The sequence below is a fragment of the Tamandua tetradactyla genome, chromosome 8 (assembly GCF_023851605.1).
Source record: "Tamandua tetradactyla isolate mTamTet1 chromosome 8, mTamTet1.pri, whole genome shotgun sequence".
Taxonomy (NCBI): Eukaryota; Metazoa; Chordata; class Mammalia; order Pilosa; family Myrmecophagidae; genus Tamandua; species Tamandua tetradactyla.
Window position 1 is genome coordinate 86,183,829 of NC_135334.1, and position 26,895 is coordinate 86,210,723.

At 42.1% G+C, this 26,895-nt stretch overlaps 1 protein-coding gene, 1 long non-coding RNA gene and 1 pseudogene across 6 annotated transcripts in view; 1 reads left to right on the forward strand and 2 right to left on the reverse strand.

The window, feature by feature from the left end:
- The window catches only part of LOC143644692 (uncharacterized), a 56,655-nt gene extending 36,511 nt beyond the window's left edge, over window positions 1-20,144 (forward strand). The window contains exons 3-4 of one of the 2 annotated variants that reach the window (XR_013156821.1): window positions 10,842-11,051; window positions 12,203-12,270. This is a non-coding gene — a long non-coding RNA (uncharacterized LOC143644692). Of the gene's footprint in view, window positions 1-10,841; window positions 11,052-12,202; window positions 12,271-20,059 lie in introns of those variants that run through there. The other variant, XR_013156822.1, reaches the window with a different exon arrangement.
- Window positions 1-26,895, reverse strand: part of GALNT18 (polypeptide N-acetylgalactosaminyltransferase 18) — a 390,932-nt gene that overhangs the window by 23,775 nt on the left and 340,262 nt on the right. The gene's annotated exons all lie outside the window — the stretch shown is intronic.
- Window positions 4,828-10,781, reverse strand: LOC143643926 (protein phosphatase 1 regulatory subunit 26-like; annotated as a pseudogene).

A 26,895-nucleotide genomic window follows, 5' to 3' on the forward strand; every position in this document is an offset into this window, starting at 1 on the left:
GCTTTGTATAACTTCAATCTTTGTACATTTATTGAGACCTCTTTTATGACCCAACATAAGGTCTATCCTGGAGAATCATCCATGACCACTTGAGAAGAATGTATATCCTGCTGTTTTGGAGCACACTGTTCTGTATATGTCTTTTGGGTCTAATTCATTTAGCACATTATTCAAGTTCTCTGTTTCCTTCTGGATCTTCTGTCTAGATGTTTTATCCATTGGTGAGAGTAGTGTAATGAAGTTTTCAACTATTATTGTAGAGACATGTCTGTAAGTTTGCTAGTGTTTGCCTCATGTATTTTGGAGGCACCTGGTTAGGTGCATGTATATTTCTGATTGTTATTCCTTCTTGGTGACTTGCTCTTTTTATTAATATATTAATGTCCTTCTTTGTTTATTCTGTTTTGCATTTAAAGTCAATTTTGTCCTATCTTAGTATAGCCATGCCAGCTTGTTTTGGATACAGTTTGTATGGAATGTCTTTTCCCAGCCTTTCACTTTCAACCTATATACATATCCTTGGATCTGAGGTGAGTCTCTTGTAGACAGCATATAGATGGCTCATATTTTTCTTTAACCTATTTGACCAGTCCGTACCGTTTAATTGGGGGAGTTTAATTCTTTAACATTCAATGTTATTACTATAATGGCAGTATCCTTTTGCTTTTATATGTCATATCTCATTTTTGTCTCTTTATATATTTTTAGTTACTTTTACTAATATTTTTCATTTCTACATTCTCCTCTAAGCTTCTTTCCTCTTCCTTTCAGCCTGCAGGACACCCTTTTGTATTTCTTCTAGGGGAGGTCTCTCATGAACAAACTCTCAGTTTCTGTAAATATTTTAAACTGCATCTCATTTTTGAAGGACAGTTTTGCCAGATAGAGAATTCCCAACTAGAAGTTCTTTTCTTTCAGTATCTTGAATATATCATACCACTGCCTTCTCACCTCCATGGTCTCTGATGAAAAGTCAGGGCTTAGTTTTATCAGGCATCCCTTGTATGTTATGAATCATTTTCTATTGCTGCTTTCAGAATTATCTTTTTCCTCTATGGCATTTTACATTCTGATTAGTACATGTCTTGGAGTAGGTCTCTTTAGATTTATTCGGTTTGGAGTACATTGTGTTTCTTGGACATGGAAATCAGTGCCTTTTATGAGAGTTGGGAAATTCTCAGCCATTATTTCCTCAATTATTCCTTTTTCCTTCTCTTCTCCTTCTGAGATACCCATGATGCAAATATTTGCGTGCTTTATGTTGTTCATCAGTTCCCTGAGATCTTGTACAAATTTTTCCATTCTTTTCTCTATCTGCTCTTTTGTCTGTTCAAAATTCAGCTGCTTTCTTCAAGTTTGCTGATCCTTTCTCCTGCCTCTTTGGATCTGCTGTTGTATATATCTTGTGTATTTTTAATTTCATCTATTATGACTTTCATTGCTATAAGATAAATTATTTTTCTTTGCATGCTTTCAAATTCTTCTTTATGCTCACCTAGTGTCCTCTTACTATCCTTTACCTCTTTACCCGTGTCCTTGAAATGCTTCTGAAGATTTGCTTGAACATCTTTGATTAGTCATTCCAGATTCTGTATCTTCTCCAATTTATTGATTTGCTTCTTTGACTGGACTGTATCTCCCTGTTTCTTAGTATGACTTTTTAGTTTTTTGTTGATGTCTGGGCATTGTATGATCTTGATGGGTTTACTCTGAAAGTCAGATTCTCTCTCTTGTCAAAGATTTTGTTGTTAATTGGATTTTTCTTAATGCTCTTCTTTGACACTTAGTTCATCAGTATTACCCAACCAGGGCTGGGCCAAAAACCCATGAATGGGGTGCAGACCACTTTCACAGGACCCTGGGTAAAGATGCCCAAAATCCTTTAATTCTGCTCCCCAAGGGTGAACTTTCCTGGCCTGATCAGTATATGGCCTTTTTCATCCAAAAGCCTTTTTAGACATCTTCCCAGATGTTCCAATTTGAAGCTATTATATACCCCAGAAAAGCCATGTCCTTTAATCCTTTATCAATACTGCTGGGTGGAATCTTTTTTATTGTTTCCATGGAGATATGACCCACCCAATTGTGGGTGGTAACTTTTGATTGGATGGTTTCCATGAAGATGTGTCTCTACCCATTCAAGGTGGGGTTGGTTCATGGATCCCCTTAAGATGGAACCATTTTGGAAACAACTTTAGAGCCACCAGAACCCATGGAGCCAACAGGATGGACAGAGCCCCAGGGAAGCCATAGAAGAAGGCCGGAGAGAAAGCTAGGAGACATCATCATGTGCCTTTCCAAATGAGAGAAAAATCCTGAGCATTATTGACTTTTTTTTTCTTTTTTTTTTTTTACATGGGCAGGCACTAGGAATTGAACCCGGGTCCTCTGGCATCGCAGGCAAGCATTCCTGCCTGCTGAGCCACCGTGGCCTGCCCATTATTGACTTTCTTGAACCAAAGTGTCTTTCCCTAGATGCCTTAACTTGGACATTTTTATAGACTTGGCTTAATTGGGACATTTTTATGGACTTAGAACTGTAAACTTGCAACTTAATTAATTCCCCTTTTTAAAAGCTGTTCCATTTTTGGTATATTTTGCATTCTGGCAACTTACAAACTCAAACATCAGAGGTGTGCTTTCTTAGTGTGCCAGCAGATGCTGATCTTTGGAGATCTATTCCCTTCAGCCTTCAGAAGGCAGGCTATCTAGCTGTCAGCTACAGACAATGGTGTAGCAGTGCCACTGCGCAGTGGTTGAAACCCAGGTCCCGGCACTCCTAATTTGCTGGCCAAAAGCTCGATCAGTGCTAGACCATGTCTCACCTTGTTCCTGGGGAAGTGGACCTCTCCATCCTTTTCAGTCTGCACTTGCCCACCTGCCAGGGACTGAAGATCCCAAAGCTTTCTGCCCTGAGAGTGGGGGATGGGTGCCAGGAGCCAGGGCTGAGGGGGGTTACTCACAATCTCTCACCACAGCTTCTCTTCATCCCATACTTTCCTGGGTGTTGCACAGCACTCCATCTGATCTCCAGAGCCCCAGAACCATTTCACCAGACAGTTTCTGCTCATCTCCTAGTTGTTTTTCTGTAAGAGAAGTGAGCTCTACCTCTCTCTAATCAGCCATCTTATATCCCATCATTGTGATTTTGATTTGCATTTCTCTGATGGCTAATAAGGTTGAGCATCTCTTCATGTGCTTCCTAGCTATTTGTGTCTTATTTGGAGAGATGTCTCTTCAAGTCTTTAGTCCATTTTTAATTTGGGTTGTCTGTCTTTTTGCTATGTTGAAGGATTTCTTTATATATTCTGTATATTAAACCTTTATTAGATATGTGGTTTCCAAATAGTTTCTTCCATTGTGTAGGCTGTCATTTTCATGATAAAGTCCTTTGAGGTGCAAAAAGTTTTCAATTTTGATCTCCAGTATTTTAGAGCAGCTAGAAGTAAAAACCTAAGTTTGTGAAATTTTAACCCATGTCAAACTCTTAAATATGTTCTATAACTAATTGTGGTGCTGTGCTTTGAAATTTATAGCTTTCTTGTATATATGCTATTTTTTCACAAAAAGAAGAAAAGTCGATTGTGATGATAAAAAAATATTTAAGCCCTCTAGCCTCCTATATCCTGGAGCAGCTAGAAGGAAAAATATGAGAGGATTGTATGTGAGCCCATGATAAACTCTGGGATCTGGGATCTGTCCAGTAACTACTTGTTGAAGACTGCTTTGAAAACTATTGCTTTTTTATTTCTTTGCTTTTATATATGTTATACTATTCAATACAAATTTTAAAAAGTTTTTAATTTTGAGGAGGTCCCATTTATCTCTTTCTTGTTGTTGTCCCTTGTGCTTTGGTGTAATCTAAGAGCCCCTTGCCTAACAAAAGTTCCTGAGGGTGCTTCTCTATGCTTTCTTCTAGGAGTTGATAGTTCTATCTCTTATATTAGGTCTTTGGTCCATTTTGAGTTGATTCTTGTATATGGTGTACAGTAGGGCCCTCCTTTTTTTTTTTCAAATGGAGATCCAGTTTTCCCAGCACCATTTTTTGAAGATACTATTCTTTCTCAATCGAGTGATCTTTGCCCCATTGTCAAAATCAGTTGGCCATAAATGTGAAGGCTTATTTCTGAGCTCTGAATTCAATTCCATTGGTCTATATATCTGTCCTTGTGCCAGTTCTATACTGTTTTGATTACTGTGACTTTGTGATAAGTTTTAAGATCAGGAAGTGAAAGTCCTCCAATTTCATTCTTCTTTTTCAAGATACCCTTAGCTGTTCAGGGCCTCTTACCCTTCTACATAAATTTGATGACTGGTTTTCTATTTCTGCAAAAAAGGTGGTTAGAATTTTTATTGGGATTGCATTGAATCTCTACATTGCTTTGGGTAGTATTCTTAACAACATTTAGTCTTCCCGTGAACACAGAATATCCTTCCATTTATTTCAGTTTTGATTTTTTTTAGCAATGTTTTATAGTTTTCTGTGTACAAGTCCTTTACATCCCTGGTTAGATTTATTCCTAGATAGCTGATTCTTTTAGTTGCTATTGTGAATGAGATTTTTTCTTGATGTTTTTCTGATTGCTCATTACTTGGGTACAGAAATACTGATTTTGGGGTGGTGATCTTGTACACCCCCCCATCACTTTGTTGAATTCCTTTACTAACTTTAAAAGCTTTGTTGTGGATTTTACATATATACAATTATATCATGTAGAAATAAGGAACATTCTGCATCTTCCTTTCTAATTCAGATGCTTTTTATTTCTTTTTATTGCACAATTGCTCTGGCACATACTTCCAGTACAATATTGAATAACTGTGGTGACAGAGGGCATCCTTGTTTTGTTCCTGATCTTAGAGGGAAAGTTTCCAGTCTTCAGCCATTAAGCAGGATGTTAGCTATGGGCTTTTCATGTATGCCCTTTATCATATTGAAGAAATTTCCTTTTATTCCTCATGTTCTAAATATTTTTATTAAAAAACAGTGCTGGATTTTGTCAAATGCCTTTTTTGTATCGATTAAGAGATCATATGTTTTTTTTTCCTTCATTGTATTAATGTAGTTGAACCAAGTTTGCATACCTGGGATAAATCCCACTTGATCAGGGCATAGAATTCTTTTAATATGCTGCTGGATTCCCTTTGTAAGTATTTTGCTGGGGACTTTTCTCTACTTACGTTTACAAAAGATATTGGTCTGTAGTTATCTTTTCCTGGGGTACTGTTATCTGGCTTTGGTACGAGTGTGATGTTGGCTTCATAGAATGAGTTAGGAAGTGTTCCCTCCTCTTCAATTTTTTTTGGAAGAGTTTGAGTAGAATTGGAGTTAAGTCTTCTTGGGATATTTGGTAGAATTCCCCTGTGAAGCCATCTTGTCCTGGGCTTTTCTTTGTTGTGAGGTTTTTGATTATTGATTCAATCTCTTTAGTAGTAATGGATTTATTGAGATCATCTAGATTTGTTTCATCTAGATTATCTAACTTATTGGCATACATTTGTTCGTAATATCCTTTCATGGTCCTTTATATTTCAGTGGGGTTGGTAATAATGACCCCTTCCTTTTATAATTTTAGTGATTTATATCCTTTTTCTCTTTGTCAGTCTAGCTAAGAGTTTAAGTTTGTTGATCTTTTCAAAGAATCAACTTCTAGTTTCATTGATTCTATTTTTTTTTTTAATTCTCTGTTCCCTTTATCTCTGCTCAATCTTTATTTTCTTCCTTCTGCTCTCTTTGGGATTAGTTTGCTCTTCTTTTTCTAGTTCTTCCAGTTTTGAGGTTAGGGCTCTGATTTGAGGTCTTTCTTCCTTTTTAATGTAAGAATTTAGAGCTATAAATTTCCTCTCAGCAATCCTTCACTGCATCTCATAAGTTTTGGCATGTTGTATTTTTATATGCCTCAAGATATTTCCTAAATATGCTTGTGATTTTCTCTTTGACCCATTGCTTATTTAAGAGTATGTTGTTTAATTTCCACATCTTTGTGGATTTTTCCATTTCTCCCTCTGCTATTGATTTCTAGCTTCATTCCATTTTGTAGTTTGAGAATATACATTGTATGGTTTCAGTATATTTTTTTACATTATTGAGACATGTTTTGTAACCCAACACATGGTCTATCCTGGAGAATGATCCATGTGTACTCAGGAAGAATGTGCATCCTATTTTTGTTGACTGCAGTATTTTAAAAATGTCTGTTAGATCTAGTTGGTTTGCATCTTTCAAGTCCTGTGCTTTCTTATCGATCTTCAGACTAGATGTTCTATCCATTATTGAGAGTGCTGTGTTAAAGTCTCCTACTCTTTATAAAGAACCATAATTTTCTCTCTTCAAATTTGTTAGTATTTCATTCCTATATTTTGGGGCTCTACTGTTAGGTACATATATATTTATAATCATTACATCTTCTAGTGGAATTGTTCCCTTTATCAGTATACAATGTCCATATTTGTCCTTCATAAAGCTGTCTTTGACTTAAAGTCTGATATAAGGATTGCCACCCCACTTCTCTATTGGTTACTACTTGCATGGTCTACCTTTTTTCCCCCACTTTCTCCCTCAACCTATTTATATCTTTGAATTTAAGGTGAGTCTCTTGCAGACAGCATATATTTGGGTCATGCTTTTTTATCCATTCTGTGAATCTCTGCCTTTCAACAGGAGAGTTTATTTATATTTAAGTCACTACTGACAATGTGGGACTATCTTGGGCCCATTTGCTATTTATCCTCTGTAAATCTTATACCATTTTTGTCCCTTACTTCTGTTAAAGTCTTCTTTTATATTTGCCATATTGAATGTCTCTCACTTCTATCTGGATATAGTTTTCATCTGTTTTCCTTGTGGTTACCATGGGGTTAAAATTTAACATCATAAATATATAACAATTATATTTGGTTTGATACCAACTCTGCTGGTTTGAAGCTGTTATGTACCCCAGAAAAAGGCCATGTTCTTTTAACCCATCCTTGTGGGTGCACAACTGCTGTGGATGGGATCTTTTGATTAAGTTGTTTCAACTGAGATGTGACCACCCAATTCAAGGTGGGTTTTAATCCTTTAGTGGAGTCTTTTATGAGGATAAAAGACAGAAGAGTATCCGGAGAGCTTTTAGAGAGTTAAAACCCTGGAGAGCTTACAGAGAAGACCCACTGAAGCTCAGAGAAGAGGCCACTGGAACCACAAGCTGAAAGCAACAAAACCCAGGAGTGAAGGACAAGCAGATGTCAACCATGTAGGTTGCTATCAGACAGAGGAACCCCAGATACCAGCAGCCTTCCTTCAGAGAAAGTACTGTCCTCTTGACAGCCATTTGGGTCACTTTCATGGCTTTAGAACTGTAAATTTATAAGCTAGTGAATCCCCATTGTAAAGCCAACCCGTTTCTGGTATATTGCATTCCAGCAGCAATTTTGAACTTCAATATTATGCCCATATATATATATTTTTAAATCCCTCCGTCTTTCCACCTTTTTAAAAATGCTTATCATATCTTTTTACATGGTATGTCCAAAACAGAGTTATGAATACATTTTATGCATTTGCATTTTAATTCCTGCAGGAAGTACAGGAGTAGGAAGTAAGTGGAGTTACATACCAAGCAATACACTACAATAATACTTGCATTTATACTTACCCAAATGATCACCTTTACTGCTGGCCTTTATTTCTTTATGCTGCTTTCAACCACTGTCTAGTGTCCTTTCCTTTCCTTCTGAAGAACTCTCTTTAGCATTGCTTGTGGGACTGATGCAGCAGTGATGAACTCCCTTGGCTTTTATCTCAGAATGTCTTAATCTCCCCTTCAATTTTTTGGCATATAAAAAGTTTGTTTAGATTTCATAGTCACTTAGTATTTGAATATGATGAGACATTAAACAACACAGGCTTTGGAAGTATGAACTGTACAGGCACCTGATGCCATTGCCAGAGGCTCAGACCTGGTGCACTGGCATGCAGCAGGCAATGGCCAGTGAGCATACACTGGCCACTGTGCTTTCAAATGACTTTCCCATCAGAGGCTTTGATTGTAGTTTTCAGAGGATGTGTTCTGGTCTCTTGGGACAGGGGGGTTCCTTTATATAAAAGGTGCTGTCCTGTGAGCTTCCCAACACTGCTGCGGTGTTTTAGCAGTTCTCCAGGAGGGCAGTGATCACTGCCTTTCTTAGGTCGCAAGATACACTACTTTCTGTAAATGTGGAGGAAACCAGCATGGGGACACACAGCTTGAGGACTGTGCCCTTGATGACTGAGCCACTGCCTTCCTCCTCCCTGGAGGTGGTGCTGAATTTGCTGGCACCCAGGCTATTCTAGGCCTCCTGATCTTCTCCACTGTATTGAGGACCTTCCATCTGTTCACAGGTTGAAGAGGTTTTCTTCTGTACCTAGTTCCATCTCTCATGGAAACTGAGCCCCACCTGGGACTTCCCGTTTGCCCAGTGTCCACCTTCCTTCTTCGTGAGCAAGTGTGAGCCTCCATCCACAGGTTTGGTGCCCATCGGGATCTCTCAGAAAATGGAGAAGGACGGCCCCTGTAGAAGCAGGCTCAGGGGGCTGAAGAGGCCTGCTTGGTGCCCACTCCCCATGAAACGCTCTTCCCAAAATGGAACAGCTGGGTGAAGAACAGCAGAAAAAACCTGCCCTTTGTAGGTTTTTCTCGCAGTCCCATCACAAGGCTGGGTGAGCACCTGGTCTCCCCTCCGCCCCCTTCCCTTGCTCCCAAAGCCCCCTCTCCATGCTGGATGTCTCCCTTCTGAGTTCAGTACCCACTTGCTCAGCAGCCTACTCTGTTGGGTGAAATTGGTCCAGGGGGTGGTTAGGTGTCTCTGGGACCAGCCAATGAGGAAAGTGTGACCCGCCCCTTCTGTTCCTGGACTCTGAGTCAGTTTATCTTAGACTCCCCCAGCTGACCTGAAAGGGCCCAGTACTTTCCACCTCAGCTTTGGAACAGCTTGGCAGCTGACCAAAAGTATTCTCCATAGCAGCAGACTTGAGTCTGCTCAGGCTCTGATCTCTGTTGCCATAAACACTTTTCCTGCTTGCTGGTGACCCTTTGGTAGATACAGTCCCACTGGCACACCTGGACAGCACAATTCAGCACTTTGCCAAAGCAGCAAGGAGGCAGGGATGCTTGGCCTAAGTGGTGCTTTTCCACCCCTGCCTGAAGAAGCTGGCTGCACTCAGCACCCCAACTCTGTCTGTGCCCCTCAGCCCTTTGCTGATGGCTGGTGGGGGGGGCGGGTACTTCTGGCTCCGCATGCACATAGCTGTCTGGGTGCTCAGGACTGGCTCTTTCCTGCATGCCCATCCTGCCCAAAGAGTGATGGGGCTTCTTCTTTGGATTTCTTACTTATTCATGGACTCCTTGGTTTTTCTGGCCAAAACTTCCTTATCTCCACCTCCATGCTGTTATCACTGTCCACTGAGCTACTATCATCAGATGGAGCTGGAAGGTGGACTCTGATTTTCCATTTCAGGGGAGAACCAAGTTCCCCTTTTTGCCTTAACCAGAAAGCCAGGGGTACCTACTCATTCCCAGCACAGTCTGGCTTCACTCTTTCAGCTGCACCAGTGAAGAGGGTCAAAGGTTTTCTCACCATGTCTCCCTGCTATCTTTTTTGGATTTTAAGAGGCAGCATTTCAACAAATGCAGGCTCTTATCTTTCTAGTTTTTCTGAAAGCCTCCTAATTTATCTACAAACTGGGTTTCAGTGGTGCTGAACCTAGCCATCTTCTTGCCCCTGGCTCTGTGCTCCTCATTTTCTTCTTGAGCTTTTGCTTGGAGCTCAGCAAGATGACCTTGTCAAGATCTTCATCACTTTCCAGCCAACTGCTCTTGCATCTGAGTTCTTTTTCTCATCCACATCCGGTCACTTCATCCACCTTACCCTGACCTTGGGACATACCACCTCTGATACCTGGGGTTATGTGTTTGTCCTCAAGCTTGACCATCTTGGAGGGGAGAGGCTGGCCCTTGACCCAGGGCTCCCTGCCTGGGCCCTCACTGGGTCTTCCCTGGCTGGGCAAGTAGGACTTGTCCAGGCAGGGCAGTACAGGGCATTCCCCTGCCAGTGGTCGGCAGGCTGCACACTCTCACAAGCAACCTCTTTGGTTTTCTTCACTGTGGATGGTCTCACAGTGTGGCCATTGCCTCTTTGTTACTTTTACAGCTCAGCCATAAATCCATTGCTGTAAGGAGAGGGGCCTTGGGGCCGTTGGGTAATGATGGACTAAGGGTGGCTGTCAATACACGCCTTCAGAGCCAGAAACATCTGGATTTGTGGTTGCTGTCCCCTGAGCTACTGTCATCATAGGGGTGGGAAAGTACCTTTGGGGAACAGAGGAGAATGTTTGTGGACAGGAACTTGTTGCTGCTCGCTGGTTTTGGAAATGTCCAGGATGGCTTCTGTACATATCAGCTTACAGACATGTCTGCCCAGCCCAAAGGCCATTACCCTGCCTTGCTGTGTTTACAGGAGGCATTGGGGCCTGTGGTTTCCTTTTGTGGCCTGGGGGCCAGGTCGTAGTTTAGGCTGCCAGTGTCAGCACCCATGGCCTTCATGGGTATCTGTTGCTTCCTGCTCTTGTTCTCCAGTGGGATTCAGGCAAAGCATTTTCTGAGGAATTGCTTGTGCTGTGTGAGGCAGGGTGGGCCCCTATCCATACAGTCATCACTATCTGAATCTAACACCAAGGGGCCAAAGTCTACAGCTTCCTTCTCCTCCATGGCGTCAAAATCAGCAAAAGCACAGGTGGCTATTGAGAGCTGCTCACTCAGCATGGCGGGGGGCCGTGAGACTGGTGACTCAGCACCTCTCTGTCCTTGGGCTTCTCTGTGCAGTGCACCCATCACTCATTCCCCAGGCGGCTTCATCACCCCACAGCGTGCTGAAGATCCTCTGAATCTTGGGGTTCACTGCCATGCTCACCATACCCTCACTGGACTCTGAGAAGCACCCAGGAAGCCTAAAGTCTCAAGACAGGCCAAAGGCCTCCCATTTGGACTGGAGAGCAACCACAGGAGGAGCCTTCACGAGGAACATTCTAGAAGGTAGGGACTGGCCCACAGAGAAGCGAGTTTCTGACATTTCTGCCTGTTTTACATCCTCTAAAGATTGTCAAGAGGTGCCAATGACATAAAATCTGCAAAATGGCTTTGCAGGTTAAAATGAATGACAATTACAAATCCAGTGTTAGCCAGACTCACATTTTTTTGGATATGTATATTCATATGTCTTTTGCTAAGTTTGGGGAGTTCTCTGTCATTATTTCTTTTAAGTATTCCTTCTGCTACTTTTTCTCCTTCTTGGCCACCCATAATGGATATATTGGTGCACTTGATGGTGTCTGTGGCTGCCCAGCAGTTGAAACCAATACTCCGCCCCCTTTTAGGGAAAAGGGCGGAACTTTGAGCATGTAGAAGCCTGTGTGACCAGGACATTGAAGGTCACTGAGCCTAATCACTGTTGGTAATCAACTTTCATGAAACTTTTTTGTGGCCTGGTGTCATGAGGCTCTGCTAAATAAGACATTCCCCTTCCTCTTGGTTTTTTTGTTTGTTTGTTTGTTTTGAAGATCATTGATTTCCATTTCCTGACAGCCACTATCAGGAAAGCACTGTCGCCTATTAGTAAGTCCCAAATTCAATTCATGGGGAACTTTTGGTCTAGTGTGTTCTTTGGTCTCTTTGGGGTTGAGCTGAGCTGGAACAGTATTTCAGATGTGTCAGGCTATTTTTGCTTTTAGTAACTCTTTACTGTCGGCTCCTGAGCCTGAATCATTTCAAGTGTCTTGTCTTCAAGTGCACTGATTCTTCTGCCAACTCCAATCTGTTCCTGAAACATTCCTGGGTATTTTTCATTTCAGTTCTTGTGGCCTGCAACTCCAGTAATTCTAATTGGTTCCTTTTAAAAATTTCTCTCTCTTTCGTTAGACTCATATTGCTCATTTGTTTTCCTGATATCCTTAAGTTCTTTCTCTTTGCTTTCCTTCATCTTCCTAAGTATTTTTAAGATAATTATTTTAAAGGCTGTGTTCAGTATGTCCACAGTCTCATCTTCTTTGTTGATGTTTTCCGTAATTTTATCCCTTTGGATAAGCCAGCATTTCCTGCTAGTTTGTTTTTTACTCTTTCGTTGCACATAATGCATTTTAATATCTTAAAATGTTAATTCTGGGATTCTCTCACATGTCTGTTTCTAGGTTTTATAACCAGCTGGTGATAAGACAGATTTTCTTGAGCTTTGCCCTCCTGTCAGGAATGTCTGCTCAGGGCGAGTGCAGTATGCTGGGTTTTCCTGCTTACTGGAGTCTGGTTGTCCCATCTGTTTTTCAGGAGATAGACTTCCCTTTTCCATGTGTATGAAGTGACAGGTCTTTGTCCCAGACGACTGTTCACCTCTATGGTTTTAACACTCCTTCCATTGTCTCAAGCTGTTTCTACCTGGAGGGAAAGTTCTGGGAGGAGAGTTACCCAGGAGAGAACTTTCCCAAGTCAGTCCTTCTCAGCCAAAACAGGGCCAGGGACCCACAAAGGGTCCACAGACCAGCTCCAAAGTACCCTGAGGAGATCAGGAAGAGTGCCAAAAGCTCCTCTGATAGCTTCCCAAAGTTGAGCATTCCTGGCCTGCCCAGCAAATGCAGTCCTTCAGCTAACTGTCCCCTGCAGTTCTGAGGAAGTTCTGCATCTTTACCACTTACCCCACTGTCCAGGAAGGGATAAAACAATGGCTATCTCTGACTTTGTCTGGGGTGGGCTGAAACAATGGCTGTCCTCAGTGCCAGGCCTCCAATGATCTGAATTCATGATCAGTGAATGGCTGTGTCCACCCCTATTCTTGGAGAAGAGGATTTTTACGTCCTTTTCTGTCATCAGCAAACTAGCCAGGGACTGGACCCCACAGTGGATTCCCATGAGAGTGGGGGCTAGGGGCTGATAGCTACCATGTGGAGAGAGCAATTTACTGTCCTCTACCATAGTTTATCAGCCTTTTACTCTTGCTCTTCCCTGGAAGCTGTACAATGTTATTCTGGCCTTTGGAGTTTCAAAATAGTTGTTTCAGACAATTCCTGCCTATTCAATAGTTGTTTTGGTGGGAGGACTGAATCCTGGATCTCCCTACTCTGCAATCTGCTCCAGAAGTCTCTTGTGTATATATTTTTGTCTGGATTCTTTTGCTAACATATATAGAACATTGTTTTGTGCAGGTTTTGGTATGTATGTTTGTTATTCTTCAATTAAAAAATTAAAGTCCATACTCAGAGGACTTAAGGGCAAAGACACAAACGGACATTTGCACACCAATGTTTATAGCAGCATTATTTACAATTGCAAGGAGATGGAAACAGCCAAAATGTCCGTCAACAGACGAGTGGCTAAACAAACTGTGGTATATACATACGATGGAATATTATGCAGCTCTAAGACAGAATAAACTTATGAAGTATGTAACAACATGGATGGACCTAGAGAACATTATGCTGAGTGAGACTAGCCAAAAACTAAAGGACAAATACTGTATGGTCTCACTGATATGAACCGACATTAGTGAATAAACTTGGAATATGTCGTTGGTAACAGAGACCATCAGGAGATAGAAATAGGGTAAGATAGTGGGTAATTGGAGCTGAAGGGATACAGCTCTGTGCAACAGGACTGGATACAAAAACTCAGAAATGGACAGCACAATACTACCTAACTGTAATGTAATTATGTTAAAACACTGGAATGAAGCTGCATGTGAGAATGATAGAGGGAGGAGGGATGGGGACATAAATGAAATCAGAAAGAAAGATAGATGTTAAAGATCAAGATGGTATAATCTAGGAATGCCTAGAGTGTATAATAATAGTGAAATATACAATGTACAAATTTTAAAAGTGTTTTGGCATGAGGAAGAACAAAGGAATGTCATTACTACAGGGTGCTGAAAATAGATGATAATTAATACTTTAAAATGTCACCTTATATGTGAGACTAAAGCAAAAAATGTTTATTTGTTACAAAATTTAGATTTTGACTAGAGCATTTCCTAATATAACTCATGTAGATAGTTTGATTGAATGTCATAAGTACTTGGAATCTCAGGTAGCACATGAGATTTTCTTGGTTTGTCCAGAGTGATTCCCCGATGAATCCCAGAATGATTTGATCAGTGACTGGAAAAGTATTTGCAAGCCCCCTTCGGGGAATGGTGAGAGTGGGGAGAAATTCAACTTCCCCAAGTTCAGGCTTCAGGCTTGGGGTTTGTTCACATGAAACTTAACCCCACAAAGGATAGGTCAAGTCTACTTAAAATTTAGGCCTAAGAGTCACCCCCAAGAGAGCCTCTTTTGTTTTTCAGATGTGGCCTCTCTCTCCAGCCAATATGATGAGCAGTCTCACCACCCTCCCCCTCTCTGCATGGGACATGAGTCCCAGGGATGTGGACCTTCCTGGCAACGTGGGACAGAGATCCTGGAATGAGCTGAGATTCAGCATCACAGGACTGAGAAAAACCCTAGAATGAGCTGAGAATTAACATCAAGAGACTGAGAGAACCTTCTCGACCAAAAGGGGGAAGAGTAAAATGAGACAAGTGTCAATGGCTGAGAGATTCCAAACAGAGTTGAGAGGTTATCCTGGAGGTTATTCTTACACATTAAGTAGATATCACCTTGTTGTTCTAGATGTAGTGGAGAGGCTGGAGGGAATTGCCTGAAAATGTAGTGCTGTGTTCCAGTAGCCATGTTTCTTGATGATGGTTGAACAATGATATAGCTTTCACAATGAGACTCTGTGAATGTGAAAACCTTATGTCTGATGCTCCTTTTAGCTACTATATCAACAGAAGAGTAGAACATATGGAATAAAAATGAATAAAAGGGGGAACAAATGTTAAAATAAATTCAGTTTGAAATAGTGGTAAATGAAAGTGAGGGGTAAGGGGTATGGTACGTATAGTTTTTTTTTTCTCTGTTGTCTTTTTATTTCTTTTTCTAAATTGATGCAAATGTACTAAGAAATGATGAATATGCAACTATGTGATGATATTAAGAATTACTGATTGTATATGTAGAATGGAATGATATTTAAATGTTTTATTAATTTTTTTAATTAATAAAAAAAAGTTAGAAAAAAATTAAAGTCCAATTCACTAGGAGGGGACTTTGTGTAGCAGGTGAAGGAGGACAGAGAATGGGGAGACTGGATTTTCAAAAGGGGTTGAGGGCTGTGTATATGTGTATGTCAGGTAAGGGGGCATAGAACTTCCAATTTCTGATACATGGAAGATAGCCCAGCAGCCCACAAACCTCTTCAGAAAGGTTCAAGTAAATAAATCAGGGTCCCTCACCCTGCACCCCAAATCTAACACCTCCCCTGAACAAAGAAGTGACTCACTACATTCATAGCAGCAACAACAAAAAAAATGGGTAAAGGTGAAACTGTCAGCTCGTCTGGGGACCATAGGTGCAGCCAGAGAGAATTCCAAAGCCAGATGAATGAATGGCTGTCAATTAAAGGCTTAGAAAGAATCCTGGAACCTCATGTTGGAAGACACCTTGAAGGCTAACCTTTTCACTTTCATCTGCAAGCCGAATGGCCTCAATACATTGACCACTGGGCCACTCATCTGTTTGGCTACCTCTCAGGACCAAGAACTTGGCCCTCCTGAGCACGCACTTTCTTCCCCAGAGCTGTTCTCTTCCCATTGCACTGTTTAGAGGCATCCACTAGAGCTGAGACCTTTCTTTCAGGGTTGCACACTTGGGTCTGCTCCTGCTCCATCCCTTACCTTCCAATATGGGAAGGTGATGATCATGCCCTGCCCTAATTCTGCTTTTCCAGGTTTACCTTCCCTTGTTCTTTCCTCTGCTCCTTATGGGACAATTTTGTATCCTTTTGCCATCATGGCTATCCTTCTTGGGCAAGCTCTAGTTCTGTGTCACTCAGAACTGACCACAGAGCAGAGGGCATCTCCTCATTTACACTGGACTCTAGGGAACCTCAGCATAATCTGGAAAGGAATTAGCACTTTTGGTGGCCACGCCATGCTCCTGAACTATGCTGGAATGACTGGAAGAGAGTCAAGTTGTTCTCTCAGAAGCTGCTGTCCACCTTGGGCTCCCATTCTGTCCCTCAAGGGCTTGCCTTTGGAAACCTTAGCATCCCTTATGACACCTACTCCAAGCAAGGCCAACCCATTGCTCTGGCCAGCCAAGGTTGCTATAGCTCATGGATAAAACCATGCAGCCTCCAAGCCTGAGCATATCTGCCACCCACATCCAGGTTGGGCCATGACACTAGTGCTTCTTTAGGGACTGACAGCCAGCCTCCCCTGATACCCCCAACAGTCCTGCCAGCTCAGCAGTATATCATGCTGGGATATACCACATTATTGGGAGCAAAACTCAGACACAGCAGGACTGAAACAAGCCCAGGTCTCTAATTCACTAAATCGGATGGCATTTCATGTGGAAAAGAAAGAGTGCTAAACTAGGATCTGACGACATGGCTTCTTTTCTGGTTGTCAGCTGTGTATCTTTGGGACAGAATTTCTACCCTTTTGATTTCATTATCTGTAGCACCAGATGATAATTACTGGGAGGATGAGGAGAATGACTGATGGAAATTCCCTCTATCAGTTATAAAATGACAAAAATCAAGAAGAAAGACTGTAGTCCTCAGGAAGGGGGCCTAAAGAAGTATCCCTGTCCCCTCTGCTGAAGATTTGACTGCCGGCATATCTTTAGGGGCAAGGCTTTGAAAAGAAGTGAGGCTGCTTCACAGAGCCCTGGATCACTGGAGCTTGGAAAAACTTATCCAAAGCCACAAAGAAATATTCTAAGCTTGATGTGTCCCCTACTTTCTTTGTAGAGGGGGAGGGGCATCCTGCCAAGAGCTGAGAGGGGAAGGAGAGAGCAGAGAACTCTAAGAAGCAAAGTGTTCCCTCAGAGACTCAAATCTGGCATTTCTCAGGCCCTACCCTGGCCCAACCATTTCCTCAGCACCCTAGAGATGGAAAGTGTGGTGACCCTGGGGCAGAAACATCAGTGTGGCCTGCTGGAAGGAGGGAGAAGAATTGGAACAGGGCTGAGAGTGGAGTTTAGGGGAGAGGGGTGATGGAGAAGATACAAGCTCAGTGAGAGTATCTGGGCTTGTCAGGGAGACCACCCTTGCTGGACACTTGGAGAAGAGTCTTCCAGCATAGGGTAGGAAGGTCACCTTAGAGCCCTTGCTGAGCAGAATCCTGCTCAGCTGCTTGGGAACACATCTGGAATGTGGTCAAAGGAGCCAGGCCACCCTCTGGGACTAGAACTACTGCTGGCCATTTGTACCACTTTCCTCTGTCTTTCTCAGACCTCAGCCTCTCTCACTGAGCAAACCCTCACTGCCTCTCTCTCTCTCCCTCTGAGCAAACTCTCATCGCAACATTGCAAAACAGCCTTTCTTTCCTCCATTCAACCCCTGGTGAGTTTAGCACCCTGGGGAGAAGATGCCTTATGTTGTTCCTATTTGGTACAACTACCTAGAGGCTCTATACTCAGGAGAAAGAAAGGTAATTAAGTAATTCTTATTTATCATCTACCTAGTACTCTGCCAAATGCTTTATTTGCCCAATCTCATGTATTCCTCACAGTTAGTTCTATAAGGTAGAGGTTATAATCATCCCTATTTTATAGAATTGGAGACTAAGGGTCAGAAAAATTAGGATGCTTGCCCATAGCCTGGTAGAGTCAGGCTATGAACCCAAGAGTCTGCCCTCTTCACTATTCCTTACTAGGACACATGGCCAGCCTACCCACTACTTATTCCATAGCCTCTCTCCCCACCCCAGGCCTACCTCAAGGCAGTGGACTAGACTGAGGGAGCTGGTGGTGTCCCAATGATTGAAATGGAGGAAGGTCATCTCAAGAGCATCACAGTGTTCTGAGAGCCAGTTTGATCTGCCTTTTGAGGGTCCTCTGCAGAGACATGGTTCATCTCTCCAGCCATCTGGCAAGTATTTAATGAGGGCCTACCATGAGCCAGTTCTAGGCATCTGAGATATGGCAGTGACTAAACAGAAAATCTGCCTTGAAGGAGATGATATTCTAGTAAGGGAAAAAGGTAAGGCATTTTATAATAAGTTAGAAGGTGATAAGGCTATGGCTCAAGATGTAGTGCGGGGTAAGGGGGTGTGCGGGAGTGATGGTGGGCAGGAGGCAGCCTGGAAGAGTGGAGGTGCTCAAGGTGGCTGATCCTCACTGAGAGGGCAAGATCGGAGTAAAGACTTGGAGGAGGAGAGGGGGGCAGTCCAGGGGGTCTGGAGGAGAGTCCTGGACTCTTGAGCAAAGCACCTGTGTCAGGAGTATGTCTGGCATGTTCGGGGAGCAACAGGGAGGCCAGTGTGTGACAGCAGGGCAGGTCTGCGGTGAGGATAGGAGATAAGGCCCAGCAGCGGGTGGTTGGGTTGTATGGGACCTCACAGACCCCTGAAAGGACTTCAACTTTTTAGTCTGAGTTACAGGGCCAGCCGCTGCAGGGGCTGACTGACATGTTAACCCCTCTGGTTAACCAGCAGGTCACTCTGGCTGCTATGTTGAGTGCAGAGTTTTGGAGGACAAGGAAAAAGTGGAAGACCTCTGTAAGGAGGCTTTTAGTCTAACACCTAGGGCCCAGCCAGCAGCCTCTGGGCCCGTACCATGGCTCTGGGGGTACTGTGTTTAATGCAGACCCCTGGACCAGCTCCTTCATCTGTGGAGGGCACAGTTACTTGGTTTACCAGTCTAGTCATCTACGTTATTTGTGTAATACTTAAAACTACAGGATCTGGAAACATACAATACTTTTAATTAAAGAATTTAAATAAGGGCAATTAAACCTGGCAGGAGAGAAGCCGTAACACACAGAGAGCTTAATTGGAATGGAAACCAAATTAAATATAGAAACAGCATTAAAAAAAAAAGTAAAATGCTGAATGTATAGAATTAAGAAGGCTAATAATTCCTAAAGCTGGATTCCCAGTCTTCAGCTTAGTCCCTCCTCCTTCTGGGCCTCTCTGGTGTAGTGACTGGAAAGAGCAAGACAGGCAGTATGAACTGAACGAAAACACAGCACTCCAGTTCCAGCCTGGGCTCTGGCTCACACTAGCTGTAAGATGCAAGCTAAGTGCGGGAGCACTCGAGGCTTCAATCTTCTCATTTACAAAAGGTAAAGGAGTATTCTGGAGCACTTGATTTCATGTTTCAACACAGAGCACTTACTATGTGCACATCAGGGTACATGTAAGCCATGGGCCCTAAGCTCCTTGGGGCAGACCCCAGGTTACACAATTGAGCACCTCTCTGCCTCAGTTTCCTCAAATGCCTCTGTGGCAACTAGAGGTAGACTGAGACCTGCTAGCACCACACTAATAGTCCTGCTCTCCCTGGGATGGGTAAATGGATCAGACAGAGAACTTTCCCCCATCAATAGGAGTCAGAATCACTTGGAGGGTTTGTTAAAATTTAGATCACTGGGCCCTGCCTTCTGGTTTGGGAGGTCTAGGATGGGGTCTGAAAATTTGCTTTTTTTAAGTTCTCAGGTAATACTCATACTGCTGGTGCTGGCCCAGGAAACATACTTTGAGGACCATAGGAATAGACTCATTTAAACAGTCCATCAACCTCTTTTAGAAAAGGTTTTGGCTTGGCTTCTAGCTTGCTTTCTTACCCTCAGGTGGAATTTCTGAAGTGAGAACAGTATAGTCTCAATTTTGCAATCAAAGTGTTCACAAGGAGGCTGTGTGTGTACTGAATCCTATATTCCACAGACTTCTCTGCTTCTTTTAGAGTTCCCATTCCATTTTGTTTTCTAATTAATTTTCCATGGGTAAGTGGCCCAGTGGGGCTTTGGCTTTAAGCATAGTGGGCTTGGGAGTTTCCAAGTTAAGTACTTAATGATTAATAATCAAATACTTCAAAGCATGTGTAGGATGTCAGTTCTTTTTAAAGAAACCTCGAGATTAAGTCTTTTGTAGAGTAAAGCAGTCTTTCTGTATTATGAATATTTAACACTCAATTTATTCAACAAATAATTTAGCGTTTTGTTTCTTAAAGGGGACTCACCTATACCTGAGTGCGATTCAACCTGGGACTTGCTGTGAGGGTCTATTGGACTGAAGTGCAAAAAGACAGGTGAAGGACATTCTGTGTTCATGCTTTAGAAGACTAAATATCGATTAGATATCAACATTACCCAAAGCAATTTATAGATTCAATGCAATCCCATTCAAAATTCTAGCCACCTTATTTGAAGAAATGGAAAAGCCAATCATCAAATTTATATGGAAGGATAAAGGGCCCCAAATAGCTAAAACCATTTTGATAAAAAAAAAAAGAAAATGTCTTAAAACTTACTACAAAGTCACAGATATCAAAACAGTATGGTACTGGTACAAAGCAGACATATACGTCAATGGAATAGAATTGAGAGCTCAGAAATCAACTCACATTTATCCATTGATTTTTGGCAGGGAGGCAAAGACCACTTCATTAGTTCTTTTCTGAGAAAAGAACTTTTCTTTTGCTGAGAAAACTGGACCTCCATTTGTAAAAACAGGAGGACCTTTACCTCACACCACATACAAAAATCAACTCAAAATGGTTCAAAGACCTAAATATAAAAGTTAGAACTCCCAAACTCCTAGAAGAAAGTGTAGGGAAGCATCTTCAGAAACTTTTGTTAGGCAGTAGGCTCTTAAACTTTACACCAAAGCACAAGCACCAACAACAACAATAAAGAGATAAATGTGACCTCCTCAAAATTAAAAACTTTTGCACCTCAAAGGACTTTATCATGAACATAAAATGACAATGCACACAATGGGAGAATATATTTGGAAATCATATATCTGATAAGGGTTTAATATATATTATGTTAAGAAATCCCTCAATGTAACAATAAAAAGACAACCCAATTGAAAAACTGGACAAAAGTCTTAAAGAGATATGTCTCCAAAGAAGATATACAAAATGGCCAGAAAGGACATGAAAAGATATTCAACATCATTAGCCATCAGGGAACTACAAATCAAAACCACAATGAGATACCAGTTTATACTAGTTAGAATGACTGCTGTTAAAAGAACTGAAAAATAAGTTTTGGAGAGGGTACAGAGAAATCTGCAACCTCATTCATTGTTGGTGGCAATGTAAAATGGTGCAGCTACTGTGGAAGACAGTTTGGTGGTTGGTTCCTCAGAAAGCTAAGAATAGACCTACCATATGACCTGGCAATCCCACTTCTAGGTATATACCCAAAAGAACTGAAAGCAGGGACCCAAATAGACATTTGTACACCGATGTTCAGAGGCCTTTTTAATTGTCAAACGATGGAAACAACCCAAATGCCCATCTACTAGTGAATAAATAACATGTGGTATATGCATATAATGGAATATTACTAGCCACAAAAAAGGAATAAAGTCCTGATACATGCAACAACATGCATGGACATGAAGACATCATGTTAAATGAAAGAAGTTGGATGCAAAAGGACAAAATATTACATGATCTCATTTATTTGAAACAATTAGAATAAGCAAACTCAGAGTCTGAATCTAGCATATAAGTTACCAGGGATGGAGTGGGATAGGGAATGGGAACTTAAGTCTAAAATGTACAGGGTTCCTATTTGGAATGGTATGTTTTGGTAAGGGTTGGCGGTGATGGAAACAACACTGTGAATGGAATTATTAGCTCTGAAATAAATATCTGAATATGATTAAAAGGGAAAATGTTAGATTGTACATATAACAGGACAATTTTTTAAAAAAATACTCATGAAACTACATTATGCAGTGAACCCTAAGTTCAACCATGGGCTTTGGTAGTACCATTATAAAAATGTGCTAGCATTACTTGTAACATGCTGCACACCAATGAAATGTGTTGGTGGTGTGGTGGGTGGGAATCCTGTATTTTATGCATGATAGTTTCTGTAAACCCAGAATTTCTCTAATAAAGAAAAGGAAAAAAGACAGGTGAGTGGGGTGGTGGATATAGCAGTCTGATTGGAGGGAGTGTTCTGAGGCAGGAATCCAGTCAGTGAATGTACTGTATGCCTGGGACTGTCGTGGCATGGAGGCTCCAGCCCCAAAATCCAACTGCAAAATAATCCACTGGTTTTCTAGTGGTAAGGCAGATGTGCTGTGGTGTGGTGCTTAAAAGCTTGGAACCCAGAAGCCAGAATTCCTAGAGGTTTGACCTTGGAAAAATTACTTAGTTTCCTCATCTGTAAAATGGGGATCATTCTAGTAACTGCTTTGTAGGGCTGTCATGAAATTAAATGAGCTAATATTTTATAAAGCAGAATAGCCACTGGCACACAGTAAGTGCTGTATAAATCTTTGGCAAATTTAATATCTCACCTAGACTGGGGTAGCAGAGTCCCCAATCTGATCCTCGTCCCTGACTCGGGGGGGGTGGGGTGGAGGGGCTGGTGTGGAGAAGAGGGAAGTGCTGACTGTCCCGGCATCCATAAACTAAAAATAACTAAAACCATCAGGGTCCAAACAAAGCTTTGTCAGTCCCTCAAAACTGGACAGTTGCACACTTGCCCTTTCATATGACATAAAAATGAAAAGCTGTTTTATAGCAGAGCCATAATGAAATGTCAGATTAGAGTCTTGTCTTTTCAATAGAAAAGGTCTTCGAAGCTTAACTTCCTGTCCAGGGTTTGGGACCCGGAATGGAGAAAGCCGATGATGACTCCTCGTGTGCTGGGAAACGCTTTGGCTGAATTAGTGCTGCTCCCTGGGAAATGTGCTTTGCAAATATTTTCTGCTTTGAGTTGGTAACTCATCTTGCATCAAATTACGAAATTAGACCTGACAAATCAGAGCTAACTGTCTTTTGTGAGGCATTCTTGGCTCTGTGCTGAGCTCTCAAAAAGAGGTCCCCAAAGGGCCATCTCCCTTGGAAAATGCATGAATGCTGTGCTGAGAATGTGGGCAAGCACAGGGGTCTGAGGTATGGGGCTTGCCCTCCAGGGGGAATGCTGCCCTGCGGTGCTCTTGGACTTCCAGCTGGGCCTTGTAGATATTCCCACCAAAGCTGAGAGGAGCAAGAGCACCCTCTTAGAATCTATCCAGGAGCTGCATGGAATGAGTCTGAAAGCTATGACATTTCGAGGCCTCCTGTTTTTTAATATTCATGCAAACTTGTACTCCATTCCATATATGCATGTATTTTACTGTAAAGCATTTACCCCCGACCGACCCTACCCCACTACAAAGTTGTAGGAAGAAGTGCTGGGTTTTCCAGTAACTTGGCAAGTACCCACTTGATGCATGGGACACACTGCCCTCATAGAAGTTTCATTGTAGAACTAGAATTTTCCACCAAGTAGCCCCACTGACTCTTACTTTGAAATACCTCTGAAATACTGCAGTATGATTTGTTGTTTTTCCACCTGCTATATTGGGCGAGCATGCATGTGTGTGAATATAGTCACTGAGGGGAAGGTTTTGCTCATTTTTGGATCTCCCACAAACCTAGCTCAAGACCAGATACCCAGGATGCCCTTGTTTAATATTTGTGACTTTTTGAAAAGGGACTCATTTCAATCAACAGCTTTAGGTTAGGTGCTGGAGTTAGCCAAAGCCTCAGCCCTACCCTCCAGTCTTTACTGACTGGGAGAGGGGTTGTGGGTTGAAATGACAGGTCAGTAATTCCATAAAGTGTGAGAAAGATAGCTGTCACATAAAGAGTTTCACTCATTTTCAAATTCTTAGTGTTCTGTATTAAGGCAGGCCCAGTGGGCCCCCTCAGGAGTTTGCTGTCTAACTTCAGGAGCTTAGATTATACGACTGCAGGGCTGGCAAGGCTTTAACATCTCCCAGTCCAACTCCATTCGGATCTGTAGTGCTTTTGATGGCCTGCTGAGTGGTCCCCTGACTCACCTCCTCCCTAGGTTCCCACCTCGTCCCTGGACTATGACTCTGAGAAAGCTGCTTTATAAATTGCCTCTGATTGTCCTCCCTCAGTGCTACTAAGAACAAGCCTGCTTTGCCTTGCATGGGGTAGGCCTTCAGATGTTTGAAGGGAAAACTCACACCCTTCTGAGATCTTTCTGGGCTTAAACACAATCCAGTCCTCCGACACTGTATTTTCAAGTGTGTGTAGTTGGAGGACTGCACACACTACAAAGAATATGCATCTTAGAAAACATATATCATAAAAGTCTTCCTAGGGTAAGGAAATCACATGGGCAGGCACCGGGAATCAAACCCAGGTATCTGGCATGGCAGGCGAGAACTCTGCCACTGAGCCACAATTGCCTGCCCTTCCAAAATTATTTTTGAAGAAAGGAATCCAGCATTTGCTCATTACCACTAAAAACCTGCCATTGCTTTGCTTGGTAAGTCTCCTGCTGCAAAATTCTTCTCTGTAATGAACTGAAACCTGCTTCTTTCCTCTTCCCTTGTTGGTCCAGGGGTCACTGACAAATGTCTCTTTCACTAACTGTATCACCAAATCCCCAAAGTCCTCAAATCCCCCCAAATCTCAGTATGAGGGGTAATTTAAGAAGCCTCGAAGACATATACTTAGAGCTTACATTCTCAGTAGGTGGCAAGTTTAGGAAATTATTTAATTCTGGAGGAGTCACAAGCTAGAAAAATCATTGAAGGCAACAACTGCTATTTCTAATATTAATGAAGTTTCATCAAGTCCTGATGTGGGAAACATGGACTGTTTAGAGAGGGTGTGTTGCTTGAGGAGGACAAATCACCCAGGCCCTGAAACTGGGGGTGGTCCTGGATTAATAATCTTCTACAGTTGCCCCCAGAAACTTAGTTACACCACCTAGTCCAACAGACTCTGCTGAAATGTCTCTAAGAGTCACCCTCAACAGGTGCTTGGTCCCATGCCCCCATCATGATCAAATTTCTCCTCATTTCACTTGGATGATGGAACAACCTCCTAACTTGTTTCCCTGTCTCCAGCCTCTTTCCCTCCAATCCAGAGTGATCTTTCAGACCCCATCATGGCAAACCTCCCCTAGTTCCCATGTGATTTTAAGGTAAAATCCAAACTCCTTAGCATGGTTTCAAGGCAGGCCATCATCTGCCCCAACTTGATGCCGAGGTCTCACTCCCATGTACCCCACTGTAAATTCTTACATTCCACTCCTCAAAAACTTGATTCATAGTCCTCAAATGTGTTCTGCTGCTGCCTTTGCACAGACTGAGCCTCTACTTGGGATGTTCTCCCTTTCTATCCCCAGCACTGTCTCTACCGCTTTCAAGACTCAGGTCAAGCAGGCCATCCCCGAGTTTTGTAGACAGAATCACTCACCCCAGGGCCCCAGAACAGTGCACATACCTTTCTTTCTTCTCTCCTCATTCAATTTTATTGTGTGTTTACATGCCTGTGAGCTCCTCAAGCAGAAGTATGGCTCCTTCACATCTGCAGCCCTCTTGCACAACCCCCACACTTAATAAATGCTTGATGAACGGCTGAAGGAATGACCTTTCATCATCAGAAAACTGCTCATCAGGGCCTTGTGCATCAGGGTTACCAAGAGATATTCTCATCCAATCTGGTTTCTCAGAGTTAGTATCTGACACTGTCCTGATTCAGCTCAAACCATAGGAAATTCAGAAGCACTTGCCAGGGTTAAAGAAAAGACATTTTGTTTGCTAAACAGAAAATCAGGATATGAGATGGAACACTAAGATATGCAAATGCCTATCTTCTTTGTAGGAGAATTTGGGTGACTTGTACCAGATTATTTTGAAATTAATTCAGCCTGAGTATCTGTAGAGCTTAAATATGGTCCTCAGGAGACTAAATAATACATAATGTGGAATTGGAAAAAAGATTTGAAATATACTCAATGTGCTGGTTTGAAACTGTTATGTGCCCCAGAAAAAACATGTTCTTCCAATCCAATCTTATGGGTACAGACTTATTATTTGGGTGGGACCTTTTGATTAGATTGTTTCCATGGAGATGTGACCCACCCAATTGTGGGTCTTAATCTACTTACTGGATCAAGTGACAGACATTTAGAAATGCTAAGCTAAGAGACAAAACCCAAAGTTTGCCACAGAGAAGCTAAGTAAGAACCCACAGATGCTTAGAGAGAAAGCCATTGGAATCCCAAGCTGAAAACAATGAACTGGGAGGAAGGACCAGCAGACACCAGCCACAGGCCTTCCCAGCTGACAGAGGTGTTTCAGATGCTGGCAGCCTTTCTTCAAAGTTAAGGTCCCTTTCTTCAGATGCCATAATCTGGACATTTTCATGGCCTTAGAATTGTAAATGTGTAACCTAATAAATCCCTTTATAAAAGCCAGTCCTTTTCTGGTATTGCATCCTGACAGCATTAGCAAACTGAAATATCCAGGAAAAAGCTCCTATCAACCCAACATTTGTAGTAGAACATTCTAGCCACAGGATCTCCATGTAATTTGCAAAAATTAAAACTTGTAAGAAAATTAGTGCAAGCACAAGACTTAAATTGTTTAAGAGGCTTCTGACTTCCACTGGCCTTTGCCAACAATAGCTCCTAACCAACGAGGACTTATGCAGTGGGTTCCAAGTTGCTTAGTAAATATTGATCATTTTGCATTAAGCAAAAATTCCACATATGTTGATTTTGAAATATCAAGTGAGAGTATCTTCTCTGGGTCTGCAAATAAGGAATTTTAAAGTATTACTTCCAGGAGGCTCCTTTTGGTAAAAGACTATAGGATTTTAAACTTAAAATGTGCTAAAGTGGCTGAAAACTAACCAGTTTCCTGGACTCCAAGCACAAACTCTGCTCTGCTTTGTTGGTTGCTTATGTAGGTTCAAACAGGAAATGTGGGGTGCTTTTTGAAGGTCATAGGCTGAGATGAGAGGAGGAAGAAGTTGGATTTTGGGGTGTCCTTATTTGGAAAGCATCC